The 15000-nt window shown below is 38.6% G+C and overlaps 1 protein-coding gene across 2 annotated transcripts in view; it reads right to left on the bottom strand.

The window, feature by feature from the left end:
- LOC135114105 (protein turtle homolog B-like) overlaps nt 1-14409 on the bottom strand; it is a 192257-nt gene extending 177848 nt beyond the window's left edge. For both annotated transcript variants that reach the window (XM_064029809.1, XM_064029842.1), the window contains exon 1: nt 14138-14409. The gene's annotated coding sequence lies outside the window, so the exon portion shown is untranslated. The remainder of the gene's footprint in view (nt 1-14137) is intronic.
- Between the last annotated feature and the right edge of the window lie 591 nt (nt 14410-15000).

Genomic DNA, 15000 nt, shown 5'->3' with positions numbered 1-15000 from the left:
ATGACAAAGATGGCAATTCACCTTGACAATTGAGTTACATTTATTGACGTTTTTTCTTTGACCAGGATTACGTAAATGCAATAGTTAACTAATAAGTAAATACACACACACACACACACACACAGAGAGAGAGAGAGAGAGAGAGAGAGAGAGAGAGAGAGAGAGAGAGAGAGAGAGAGAGAGAGAGAGAGAGAGAGAGAGAGAGAGAGAGAGAGAGAGAGAGAGAGAGAGAGAGAGAGAGAGAGAGAGAGAGAGAGAGAGAGAGAGAGAGAGAGAGAGAGAGAGAGAGAGAGAGAGAGAGAGAGAGAGAGAGAGAGAGAGAGAGAGAGAGAGAGAGAGAGAGAGAGAGAGAGAGAGAGAGAGAGAGAGAGAGAGACTGACAAACTACAAGATACAGAACACTAAGATCAAGATTTAAAAGGAATGAATTTATGAGCCTGGAAGACATTGCGGTCATCTTGTGGAAGAGATCACTTAGCAAGACTACCACGCAATGGGGACGGAGTCGAGGTACGGGATGGAAGAAAGACGGGGAAGTTTTCATTATGAACATTACATAACATAGAAATCGTATTATGTTAGACTGTTATGTTCTTGTTTTGTAATTATCAGTATTACGACATATTATGAGGGCCTTCGACTTACATATACTATCTACTTCCATTTGTCTAATACTGAAAACTTTTTTTCTGCATGTGTGTCAGCGGGGCACTGGCCAAGGGCAACAAAAATAGGGGAAAGAAAAAGGGCCCACCAAGGTGTTATTAGTAGAATAGGTAAGCACACTGGTGAATGGTCACTCAGTATGAATCGTACCGAGTTTGGCGAGGGTGATCTGACGCACTTTATCTGGCATTCCCTTCTCCTTCCATTGTGAAACAAAAAAAAATGCAGAAAAATGCTCAGTACTCTCACATCGAACGCCAGAGTCAGGAGGGACTCATCGTTTTCTTTATTATCCACTATATTCTAGGAGCATGAAAATCAACATGAGAACTTAATACCAAAACTTGTGCATGTGAATTTCTACATTACATTTCATGGGATAAATGGATTTGAAATCCAAAATATAAAAATGCGCAAAAAACTATTCAGCAACATATAAAAAAAATAAAAAAATACAGGATGCAGAAGCTTTTAAGCTTTTAGTGACAAAGTTGAAAATTGTGTTACATATATTAAATGTGAATGCCAAAGGGAAACCTCAGCCGAGAAAAAAAAGAAAATATATATAAATATAAATATATTTACTATCAGCGTTTTATAATGGTAAGAGTAATTTTTAAAACAAAGGAAAAATATCCCCTGGTATAAATCACGTACGAAGTCCACTCACATTTCTAGCTGATAGCTTTTGTTCTTGCCCAATTTGCAGGTGACTTTGTTTAATCTCAGAAACTTACGTTAATCTCCATCAAAGAAACGTTAATCTCCATCAAAGAAACGTTAATCTCCATCAAAGAAAAGTTATATGTGAAAATGAGTAAATCTAAATCTAACTAACATTTTATCGAACGCTCAGCATTCTACACAGATCATTTTTAAATGTATCACATAATAATCAAAGGGGTACCAGCATTTTATTTTAGTGTGGAAAATAAACTATTATTATTATTATTATTATTATTATTATTATTATTATTATTATTATTATTATTATTATCATTATAGTATTATTATTTTTTTCTATCTATTCAATTACTTCGCTGCTTAGCTTATCCAACGACAGCTTATGCTTCATGTCGCGCACTTCGTCTCAATATCATAGAGAAATCTTTACCGTTGACAAAAACTGCTGTCGATGAATATTCTCCGGAAAACGTAACCGGAAAAAGCAGAAATCAGTTTTAGTGGAAAAGTTTAGCATTAATTGTGATATACACTATTATAAAAGATATTAAATACAGGGCAGTTAATACTAGCTACAACTAGTCTATAGTATTGCTTGTCCATTTCTTCGATTATTTAACTCAGAATATCATGCCACGGTCTTGTACATACATTGCTGTTAATGATGATTTATTATCTTATTATATTATTTACCAGATATTTTCCACGAATTTCTTTCAGTTTACTATTCCACACAATTGTTTCCTTTGAGATGAATAAAGAACATTATGCCGCTGCCATCTTTACTTGTTGTGCCAAGAACCGATCACTTATAAACTCCCCAACACTTCTGATAAAATTCCAGTGGTTGCCAGGAATATTTGTAAAAAAAAAAAAAAAAAAAAAAAAATGAAGAATGATACTGAGATTTTGTATACATTTTCATGATTTTGACGAAAGGAGACGAGAAAACATCTTTTTTTTGTGTGATTACATACGAAAAAAAGCAAAAACGTCTACTATTCACACACACACACACACACACACACACACACACACACACACACACACACACACAATACTGTTGGTAAAATTGAACGCGTGTTAATTTACCGAGCAGTGAACCTTTGGTCTTCAGTGAGCGACAGGTGAGAAACACACTAATTACTTTCATCTAACAAATTCTCTCTCTCTCTCTCTCTCTCTCTCTCTCTCTCTCTCTCTCTCTCTCCTCTCTCTCTCTCTCTCTCTCTCTCTCTCTCTCTCTCATTCCCCCACACTCGCTCCGGCTATTTGTCTCTAAATAAACAGTTATCGGGAACTTTACCCAATTTCTTTTTCATATTTGACATCGTTATTCACCGCGGCACGAGAGTCACCTTTCTGTATGATGGTGCTCGCCGTGTTTGGCCGCCGCGGTGGTGATTTGGCATCCGTTTGCATGTTTTAGTTGATTCCGGGACGAGTGTGTGTGTGTGTGTCTGGAATGCGCTACTTGTTGGTATGTATACTGTATCTTGTTTGCCTTTATTTATTTACTTATTTATTTTCAGTTGTGTAATTATTTTAGATGGTTGGTTTGTCATTTCAAAAAGGAAACGTATTCACTTAGATAGTTTAATATACTGTTAAAGGTAGTTATTTAGTTGTTTTAAAAGGTTACAGATAAATAGTTATACAATTATCTTAGCTATGGATAGTTATTTTAAAATACAGTTATTTGGATAGTTACATATAAGTATTTGGATATTTTATCTAATAGCTATAAATAGCTTTTAGTTACAGATAACTATTCAAAAATCACTTTATAATGCAAACGTTACTATGGAAACAGATCTCCACTGTTTATATTCATGCACTAAATATTTTTGCCTTAATACCATTATAATTACTGTCAAGTTTTCTTCATATGGTGAAGTTTCTACATACAGATCATATTGACGCTTAGATAATATACTGAAATTTAATCCCATGACGAATGTGTACAGTGATTCCCGCATCGTTGCAGGATTGCATGACGACGGCTTGGACTAAGTTGCTCATGGGGAGTAACATTATATGCAGAATGTACAATATATATAGGATACACAGAATGCTTAGAGATAAATACTGAGCTGGAGAGGCTCGCGACGCTGAATATGAGGTGAATCTGAAGCTCTTGATCGCTGATATGGATTGTGTTGTAGATTACATTTGACTCCCTAGTTCGTGACCTGGATGTTTGGCAAACACTTCAGATTACGTTGACGTTATGTCTTGTCCCTTAAGAAACTGAAATACACTACGTTTTGGCTGCCGCACCCACCTCCAGTAATTTTTTGTTTTATTTATATATATATATATATATATATATATATATATATATATATATATATATATATATATATATATATATATATATATATATATATATATATATATATATATATATATATATATATATATATATATATATATATATATATATATATATATATATATATATATATATATATATATATATATTTTTTTTTTTTTTTTTATTTATTTATTTATTTTTTTTATGTACGAAGAAACCCTCCTCTTTTATTTTAGATTTTATAAAGGTTGAGGACAAACTTTTGTGACGAGCTACTTGCAACAACGTTACAAGCAATCTTTAACATTAGGTGTGAAAACTCTATGAAGACTCTCTTAAAGATGCAAACTCTTAACTCCTTCGCTGGAGGGCATTTTTTCCCATAACGTTCCCAAGTTTTTCAAAGACTTGTATTTTGTAATAAAATCTTTTTCATAGTTTTGTAGTCTAGGAAACGCCAATTATCTCTCTTTTGTGTGTGTGTGTGTGTGTGTGTGTGTGTGTGTGTGTGTGTGTGTGTGTGTGTGTGTGTGTGTGTGTGTGTGTGTGTGTGTGTGTGTGATTCCACTGCTTTATGAGTTTAAGGACGACCATAGCAGTAAAGAAGGTAAAATAATATTGATCACTGTATTATCAAAATTCGTGGCGACGGTGTGGCTTCAGCTTCAACATCCTCAGGAGCAACTTTTATAACTTTCATCCAAACTTATGGCCGAGTAGTTCGTTGATATTCGTTGGCAAAGGCTTGTCGGTGTCCATTTTTGCTCCAGCCTCTGTTGGTTACATCCCAATTTTACATAAACTTCTGACATATTACGTGGCTTTCAATAATCGTGGCGGGCATGTTCAGCATACTCAACAGCGCGTGGTATTCTCATGTTCAGAGGTCGAGTAAGCTGCAACACTCGCGGTAACACTTTTACTATGTTTTGCGTTTTCTTTCAGTCTTTTACCCTCTGATCTGTTGGTAGTGTTTTTACAAATACTGACTATTGGTAGATTCCTTAACTGATCAAAGACCTTAAGACTAGGCAAAATACAATGGAAGGAGGTGTTGTACGTTATTCAGTTTTGTTCCTGACTGTTTGAGAAATGGTTGCGGTTAGTGAGGTACTTACGCTCAACGAGGGTTTTCTTTTTTGGTCAAACTGGTCATGGCTGAGAATTTTTTTCGGGAGCTATGCACTATTTTCTTTGTGTATAACATAAAAAAAAAAAAAAAAAAAAATAAATACAGGTTATGCTATGGATTGTCAGCACTTCATGATTCATCCGGGTATTTGCAAATCAATAGAAGCAAAGTCGTTATTTATTTCACCTTTATTAACCTGGCAGAAAAGTGGCTCATCTTGGCGGCTCCTTCTTATGCCTTAACATCACACCAGCCTCCCTCTCCTCAGACCTCCACGCTTATCACTTCACCTCGTCCTCACCTTCCTGTCTTTCCGCATGATAACTTTCCACACATGACTTTCCCTCCAAGCATCCAACGGTGGAGGCCTTTGTCGCTAGCGCTTCACAAGTCTGCCAAGGTAAACACCAGCAAGAACTCCGAAGGCACGTAGGGAAAGCTGACTCCCTCTCGTGCTTTGTTCGGCGGGTCCGTAGTGAACGCTGGGTGTGACTTAAGACTCGAGACTCTGCAGGGCTCGGCAAAACTCGGCGGAGGGAGCGGTGTCCTAGGAAACCTTCGTCCCGCGTGTGATGAGCCGTGGCAGCCGTTTTTTCAAGTGAACTGAGCGGCCTGACAATAATCAGAGGTTTTCAAACTTTTCTTGAATAGTTTCTTTGGGAGAACGCGAAGATTACATCCGACGCTTACTCTGGTTTCCACATGACATGCAGGTACCTTTATTATTACTATATTTTCCTCTACTTTCTATTCTTTTCTCTCTCTTCTTCCCTTCTTCTCTGTTTTCATTCTTTTATCCATGCTGCATATTAAGTGCTGTGTTCTCAAGCAGTTTGTTCTCCCATCACAGCCATTTCTAAAGGCAACACATTGTCAGTCAGGTTTTTAAGGATGTTTTTGTACTGATGATGGCGAATACTTATTAAGCCATCATTAGCTTCAGGAAACCCTTAACACCGTACCCTGGAGCATGTTAAAAATAGCAGAGATGAGACGCTATAACTTGAGAGAACAGTTTGAGTCGCCGAGTCCTTCATAACACACACTCATCTTTTCATCGCGTCTACCTAACACTATCCCAGCACGGCATTAAGGGAAGGCATCACGAGTTACTCAGCGGGTCACATTCATAATTTTTTTTTTTGGACCAGCATAAGATTTTAAAGCGTACGTGTTTCTATCTTAATCATAAAATCTCCAAGTTTCATTAGGATCCGACCATTAGTTTGGGAGACAAAGAAATATTTAACTTCAGCGGAGTGTCACACTGCCTCGAGGAACCTTTAACTTTCCCCACACCAACAAGGCGAGAGGAAGAGCCGTACTGACGCCGCCCGGGGATATTAGCTTTAAAAAATACATCACGCAGTTAATGCCTGAACGGTGAGGCGAAACTACTTCATCTCCATTGTTCTTTACGCCCACGCCGTGTCTCGTTTCACATTTCACACTTCCTCGCCTTTTGACCTTCTGTATTTTTCGCATTTACACTTTTTTTTTTTTTTGGTATTTGTTAGGATTGTTTTCAGCATTAATACTGTCGTCTGAATATTTGCGTTGTTTTTTTAGCTATTAAAATTCATTACATAATTGCAAACATTCATTTGTTTATTCCTTAAAAATGAAACCAGGTAATTTTTTTTTTTTAACTAAGAGAATATGTAAAAGATGTAAACACGACTCTCTCTCTCTCTCTCTCTCTCTCTCTCTCTCTCTCTCTCTCTCTCTCTCTCTCTCTCTCTCTCTCTCTCTCTCTCTTTCTCTCTCTCTCTCTCTCTCTCTCTCTCTCTCTCTCTCTCTCTCTCTCTCTCTCTCTGTGTGTGTGTGTGTGTGTGTGTGTGTGTGTGTGTGTGTGTGTGTGACTATCTGTCTGTCTTTCTCCAGGCATGTCCTCACACCACACCGCATTAAATGTCTGCTCGTCTCTCTCTCTCTCTCCTCTCTCTCTCTCTCTCTCTCTCTCTCTCTCTCTCTCTCTCTCTCTCTCTCTCTCTCTCTCCTCTCTCTCTCTCTCTCTCTCACCACACCGCATTAAATGTCTGCTCGTCTCTGGCTGTCTATCTATCTGTACCCTCCCACACACACACTCTCTCTCTCTCTCTCTCTCACTCTCTCTCTCTCTCTCTCTCTCTCTCTCTCTCTCTCTCTCTCTCTCTCTCTCTCTCTCTCTCTCTCTCTTTCTGCTACCACTACCAGGTGATTCTTAATACTGAAGGAGATAAAAAAACAGATGCTTAAGCTCCTCAATAGTTACTAAAGAAGAACAACACTACCCTGAAGTAACACTCTTCCCCAACACACCATCGACATCTTCGCTACCTGTCCAGCCATACACACAAATAACTGACGTCTTTCACCCAAAAAAATTCAAGTGTAGAAGCAGCGATTCCAGCGAAGGAGAAGAATAGAGAAGCAATCCTTTTACACAATATCTCGGTACTCTCTTCGCTTCCGTTGTGGTTATCGGGTACACTTAGCCGGATTAAAGGAGAGTCAACACAAACGGATCGAACTTCTCTTAAAGGCGGATCAGGTTTCGGATCTTTAGTTTCTCACTTTACTCTGTGTTTCAGCGTGGCCACTGGTTGTATACACCCGGTGCAGATTTTAGCGCGTATGACTGGAAGGCTCATTACACACACTCCCTGACACACACACGACGTGAATGCACCAACACATGTCCATACTTAATGCCACTAGCCATTGTAAACACATATTAGCAACATATGTATTTTCTTTCTATTTGTTTTATCGGGGTTAACTCAGCCTCCTATTCTCAAACACTTTAATCTTTTCCTAGGAATATTTTAAAGGCCACAGAGATGATTAGTTGGGTGTTCACGTATTTTTAGCTCATTAATGGTGCAGAAATTTTTTTAAGCTACCATTGCCATCATGAAACAATGCCTGTAAACCTCCAGAAGTTCCCACTACAGCCTGTTAAATGTTATAGAGAGAAAGCGCCGAAAACTTTAAGAATATGGATCACTGAACGGCCCTTTATATACGAAGTGTTTAGTGTCTATACCACCTCACTGTACACGTGTATGAAATTTGTCAATCCCACTAATTTAAACGCTCCAACATTCGTCTCTTAATTGATCAAGGCATGTTTTTTTCTTTCTTAATTCTCTCCACCAATATCACATTAATTTAAAGTAAATGTTGGAAAAAGAGAGTATTAAACTATTTATTCATATATTTTCGTGTCCTTTTCTGATCGTGATGTCTTTAAGGTTCACGTCAAACAACATAAACATTATTTATTTATAACATTATATATTTGGCCTCTATACTCACTGTCTGTCTGTTTGCCTACCTTGCTAGCTGTTTGTGTTTGTCCTTCCATTCTCTCTCTCTCTCTCTCTCTCTCTCTCTCTCTCTCTCTCTCTCTCTCTCTCTCTCTCTCTCTCTCTCTCTCTCTCTCTCTCTCTCGACTGTAGCACTCACTCACACATTCTAGCAGCAAAGCAACACAGCAGTCATCACAATAATGCAGGACATCACGAGGCCTGAGGTAGCTGAGATGTGTATGGCCGAGCTGCAGACGAGCCAACACAATGTCATGGAGGCGCCGCGCACGTGGAACACCAGCAGGGGCGCACAACCCTTGGCGTGATCCTTCATATCTTGTTTGTGGCAACAGCAGCCTCCCATCTCTGCTTAAAGGCCTTCACTCGAGACGAAATGGAGGAGAACATGTCCACAGGGATTACGACAGGCTTGAGTGAGACCAAGAGTGCCTGGCTGGTTCATCTCATTTGTTCGTATCCTCAAATGTTTCGTCATCGTCTCGACAAATTTTCACTGGTTCTACTTGGAATTATTAGGGTTGTCAATAATGTTTTCATGATTCTAGTAAGAGTTTATGACTGATTATGCATTATTAATAAGAGAACACTTTTTCGAACCCGATTAATCGTTTGTGGCATTTGAAAGTACTGTAATACTTCTGATGAGAGGTGTTGTCCTCAGTGGCGATAAATGAAGAGAACCTAAAAATCAGCGAGATGGACTAGTGCACAGCGTGGAAGCATCCGCTCATATTACCTTGTCAGTTGTGGTCACTAGTCACTTGTATATAAGGATTATAAGCAACAATACAGTGGGATAGAATATGATGGAAACAATCGTATATTGTAGTGACTGAAGGAAGGTGTAAGTAGAAAACATGGAGGAAATGTAGGGAGGAGACGGGTGATCCGCTGTGACGACCCTTCATGAAAGTAGCCCAAAGAAGAAGTGAGTGTAGACTGTACATTATATATCTCTGACAACTCAACCGCAAAGACTCAAGGCAAGACAAAATGTTCTCCAAAATATCATGTTGGAGAGACACGGAAAATGAGAGAAGGGGAATAGGTGATCTGGGGGAATGTTTGAACCTCCTTGGATATGCAAAGCTCAACAGTTTCCCCACGCGAGTTGACAGAAACCTGACGGAAATATTAATAAGTCTGACGATGAAGGGCAACGTATTGTGTTTGGATGTCACGGTGCACTTATGTTTCTCACACCAACCTCATCTCGATCCCTCCTGGAGTTTCCTAGTATTCGATGGGAAGAAAGGGCGAATAGGAACACACGAGCAGAGTCTTAGCCAGAGACAAGAGAGCGATGTGTGTGTAGTATGTGAGAAAACAAAGAAAAAATTGTATAATGACGTAACCATGGAGCAAGGGGAGGAAAGTCAAGGCTGGGTAGTGGTGGTGATCGTGGTAGTGGTGGAGAAAATATGATGAAGAAAAGCAGGACAATATCTACTTGAATCATATATATAAGATTGTGTGTTGTATAAATGAAGGAAAAGGAATGATACATATACGTGCATCTTGAAGGTGAAAATACGATACGACAAAGTAAAAAAAATGTATTGCAGTGTGTGTGTGTGTGTGTGTGTATGTGTGTGTGTGTGTGTGTGTGTGTGTGTATATATATATATATATATATATATATATATATATATATATATATATATATATATATATATATATATATATATATATATATATATATATATATATATATATATATATATATATTACTCTCTCTCTCTCTCTCTCTCTCTCTCTCTCTCTCTCTCTCTCTCTCTGTGTGTGTGTGTGTGTGTGTGTGTGTGTGTGTGTGTGTGTGTGTGTGTGTGTGTGTGTGTGTGTGCGCGCGCGCTTAATAAGAATATCAACAAGGAATATTTGGACTCGTTCAGTGGTCCTCTTCTTTCAGTCTTTCTGTTACCTTTGGCCAGTGCCCTTCTTATATATATATATATATATATATATATATATATATATATATATATATATATATATATATATATATATATATATATATATATATATATATATATATATATATATATATATATATATATATATATATATATATATATATATATACACATATATATATATATATATATATATATATATATATATATATATATATATATATATATATATATATATATATATATATATATATATATATCTCCTCATTTTTGATCCAAGGCTGGATGCTGCGTTTATGTGCGCAACGAGTTAACCTGCTCTCGTGCCCACACTCTTGAATCTTCCGAGTTTTCCACCATCTGGCTACGACTACAGAGTCACTCTCAAACTAGATTTATCGGTGTTGTATACCTCTCACCTAACTCCTCTGACTATAAGAAATTCTTTGACTACTTAACTTCCAAAGTGGAGCACATTCTGATTCTATTCCCTTTTGCAGATATCTCCATTCTTGGAGACTTCAATGTCCACTACCAGCTTTGGTTTTCCTCTCCCTTCATTGACCATCCTGGTGAACTAGCCTTCAACTCTGCTATCTTCCACGACCTAGAGCAATTGGTGCAACACCAGTATTCCTCACTCGTATTCCTGACCATCACAGAGATACGCCCAACATTCTTGACCTTTTCCTGACCTCTAATCCTTTTTGCTTATGCTGTCACCCTTTCTTCTCCGTTGGGCTCCTCCGATCACAATCTCATATCTGTATCTTGTCCTATCGCTCCAGTCCCTCCTCAGGATCCCCCTAAGCGAAGGTGCCTCTGGTGTTTTGCCTCTGTTAGATGGGTGGACCTGAGGAGGTATTTTGCTGATTTTCCTTGAAATGACTATTGCTTCCGTGTCAGAGACCCGTCTTTGTGTGCTGAGTGCATAACAGAGGTGATAGTGTCTGGCATGGGGGCGTACATTCCTCTCTTTTTCTCGACCTAAACCTTGCAAATCTTGGTTTAACATAGCATGCTCTCGTGCTATACATGATAAGAGAGGTGGCTCACAAAAGGTACTTAAGCCTTCCATCAACGGAATCTCATGCGCTTAATATTACTGTCCGGAACCATGCCAAGTCTGTTCTCCAACTAGCCAAAAACTCCTTCATTAACAGAAAGTGTCAAAATCTTTCAAGATCTAACTCCCCTCGTGATTTCTGGCATCTAGCCAAAAAATCTCCAATGACTTTGTTTCTTCTTCTTCCCTTCCTTTATTTCAACCAGATGGCACCACTGCTATCACATCTATTTCTAAAGCTGAACTCTTCGCTCAGACCTTTGCTAAAAACTCTATCTTGGACGATTCTGGACTTGTTCCTCCCTCTCCTCCACCCTCTGATTACTTCATGCTACCTATTAAAATTCTTCGCAATGATGTTTTCCATGCCCTCGCTGGCCTAAACCCTCGGAAGGCTTATGGACCTGATGGGGTCCCTCCCACTGTTCTCCGAAACTGTGCCTCCGTGCTTGCACCTTGCCTAGTCAAACTCTTTCAGCTCTGTCTGTCAACATCTACCTTTCCTTCTTGCTGGAAGTTTGCCTACATTCAACCTGTTCCTAAAAATGGTGACCGTTCTAATCCATCAAACTATCGTCCTATTGCTTTAATTTTCCTGCCTATCTAAAGTTTTTGAATCTATCCTCAACAGGAAGATTCTTAAACATTTATCACTTCACGACCTTCTATCTGATCGCCAGTATGGGTTCCGTCAAGGCCGCTCTACTGGTGATCTTCTGGCTTTCCTTATTGAGTCTTGGTCATCCTCTTTTAGAGATTTTGGTGAAACTTTCGCTGTTGCCTTGGACATATCAAAAGCTTTTTGATAGAGTCTGGCACAAAGCTTTGATTTCCAGACTACCCTCCTACGGCTTCTATCCTTTTCTCTGTAACTTCATCTCAAGTTTCCTTTCTGACTGTTCTATTGCTGCTGTGGTAGACGGTCACTGTTCTCCTAAATCTATTAACAGTGGTGTTCCTCAGGGTTCTGTCCTGTCACCCACTCTCTTCTTAGTTATTCACCAATGACCTTCTAAACCAAACTTCTTATCCTATCCACTCCTACGCTGATGATACCACCCTTCACTTTTCCACATCTTTTCATAGACGTCCAACCCTTCAGGAAGTAAACATTTCACGCAGGGAAGCCACAGAACGCCTGATTTCTGATCTCTCTAAAATTTCTGATTGGGGCAGAGTAAACTTGGTATTGTTCAATGCCTCAAAAACTCAATTCCTCCATCTATCAACTTGACACAACCTTCCAGACAACTATCCCCTCTTCTTCAGTGACACTCAACTGTCCCCCTCTTCTACACTGAACATCCTCGGTCTGTCCTTTACTTATAATCTGAACTGGAAACTTGACATCTCATCTCTAGCTAAAACAGCTTCTATGAAGTTAGGTGTTCTGAGACGTCTCCGCCAGTTTTTCTCACACCCCCAGCTGCTAACTCTGTACAAGGGCCTTATCCGTCCATGTATGGAGTATGCTTCACTTGTCTGGGAGGGGGGTTCCACTCATACCGCTCTTCTAGACACGGTGGAATCAAAAGCTTTTCGTCTCATCAACTCCTCTCCTCTAACTGACTGTCTTCAGCTACTCTCTCATCGCCGCAGTGTTGCATCTCTAGCTGTCTTCTACCGCTACTTTCATGCTAACTGCTCTTCTGATCTTGCTAATTCCATGCCTCCCCTCCTACCGCGGCCTCGCACAAGACTTTCTTTTTTCTCTCACTCCTATTCTGTCCACCTCTCTCATGCAAGAATTAACCAATATTCTCAATCATTCATCTCTTTCTCTGGTGAACTCTGGAACTCCCGGCCAGATTCTGTATTTCCACTTCCTATGACTTGGATTCCTTCAAGAGAGAGGTTTCAAGACTTCATTGTTTGACTACCGCTTTGGAATCTTTTCTGGGACTAGCATCTCAGTGGGTTTTTTTTTTTATTGGATTTTCGTTGCTCTTGGCAAATGTCCCTCACATATATATATATATATATATATATATATATATATATATATATATATATATATATATATATATATATATATATATATATATATATATATATATATATATATATATATATATATATATATATATATATATATATATAATGACTCCGTACATAATTGAAAAGAAAATGTTCACTGGGCACAAATAACCATGGCAGCACCTTATCGTAACAAGATACACCAAAAGTTGTGAGCCAAACATGGCGAGGCGCGGCACACACGCGTCATTTTCAGTCCAAGGAGCCCAAACACTGCTTCAGGGACGAGTCTCCCTTCAATAAACCACTTAAGTCTCCTAAATAAAACGCACACTCTCCTGTAAGCCACGTAAAAATCTCATAACAGCAACCAGTTGAGGGTTATATTTTATAAATCTAAATTAAATGTAATGGAACGCGTAACCTCTTCAAACTTCAATATTCTTATTTCATATTTCTGCTTCATCCTTTTAATGTAATATTACACAATTAGGCAGTGTTCTCTTTCCTTGGAAACTATCTATCGCCATATCAGTCAGCACTGGGATAAAGTTAAATTTAGACTGCTATAATCTTAGAGTTTTAGATAATAATTAGAATAAGATTGTTGCTTAAATTTAGAATTACAGTTATTGCTGATCTAAATTTTGACTTCAGAGAAAGTAATTTTTCAAATAAATAAATTAGTCAGCAATACATAGCAGACTATAATGACAAGGAAAGACGGGAACGTTGAGCAATCGAAGATGAATGCCACGTGCAAGCCGAGCAATCAAGTGATGTACGAGATATCTGTCGTGTGTCATTATTATCTCATGATGTCTGATATGCCTGATGGGAGTATCTAATTGCTTGATATATCTTGCATGAGCACGATTAATCAAATCAATTGTTTTTTAATGTTATTTATAAACTGTACATCATGGTATAATAAAGAACATGATAACTGGGTATCATACACTGTGCTGGAGATTTGTCTTGCAACTCAAGAAAGATCTACAGAACAAGGAATACTCAGCGGAAGAAAGTAACAGTAGATAGCAACATAAGAAAGTGCATGGATAATACCTTTACTTTGTGTAGAGAGAAGATATTGGTAGCACACAGCCCCGCTGACGGGCAGCACACAGACCACTGATGGGCAGCACTCAGCCCACTGACGAGCAGCACTCAGTCGTAATGAAAGGGGAGGTTGAAGACTGACTGGCTTGGAGCGCCTTGCTATGGTGTCGCTTTAAGAAGGGCTCGCACTGTCACACGGCAGCGGTACATCGGCCTGCTTAGAAAACCGATCGCTTGTTTCTCCCACTCAACATTTCTTGACACTTTTCACTTGATCTGTGGAGGAAGACAAGTGGTGGTTACAGAAAACTGCTCACACTGTCGCGTGTAACATAGCCACTACTGTTAAATGTTGCTCAGACTGTTTTCCAAGGCCAGACGATTAGTTGGGTTTTCACGCATTTCTTTCCCATTAATGGTAGAGAATTCTTGTTAAACTAGTATTAGAATCGTGAAAACACTCCTGTAAACCTCCAAAATCTTTCACTAGTATGGAAGGAATGAAAATGCAATCAGTGGAATTTACTAACAGTAAGGAAGGTAAGTACGGAAAGAACGAATTAACTCACTCATTAGCTGAATTAAGGAAATAAAGCCGTAGTTACAAAAATTTCTGGACACTCTTATGCTAACTGAGCTATGAATGAAATAACGCAATACAAAACTTGAAAAAAAGTCTAAATTACTGGCTGATGGATTGCACCCCTCCAGCATTTAAGTGAATGTTAGACTGCATTTTTCCACTGAAACAGTAATCATTCTTGTAGTTTTTGATGAAAGAAATGACTAGAACTAACATAATGGCTAAAATGCAAGCCTTTGATTTTTAAAACACCATTACAACCTTACTTCCAGCACAGAAATAGTCT

This window comes from Scylla paramamosain, chromosome 2 (assembly GCF_035594125.1).
Source record: "Scylla paramamosain isolate STU-SP2022 chromosome 2, ASM3559412v1, whole genome shotgun sequence".
Lineage (NCBI taxonomy): Eukaryota > Metazoa > Arthropoda > Malacostraca > Decapoda > Portunidae > Scylla > Scylla paramamosain.
Note: the sequence above shows the minus strand (reverse complement) of the source record. Positions and strands in the feature narration are given on the sequence as shown.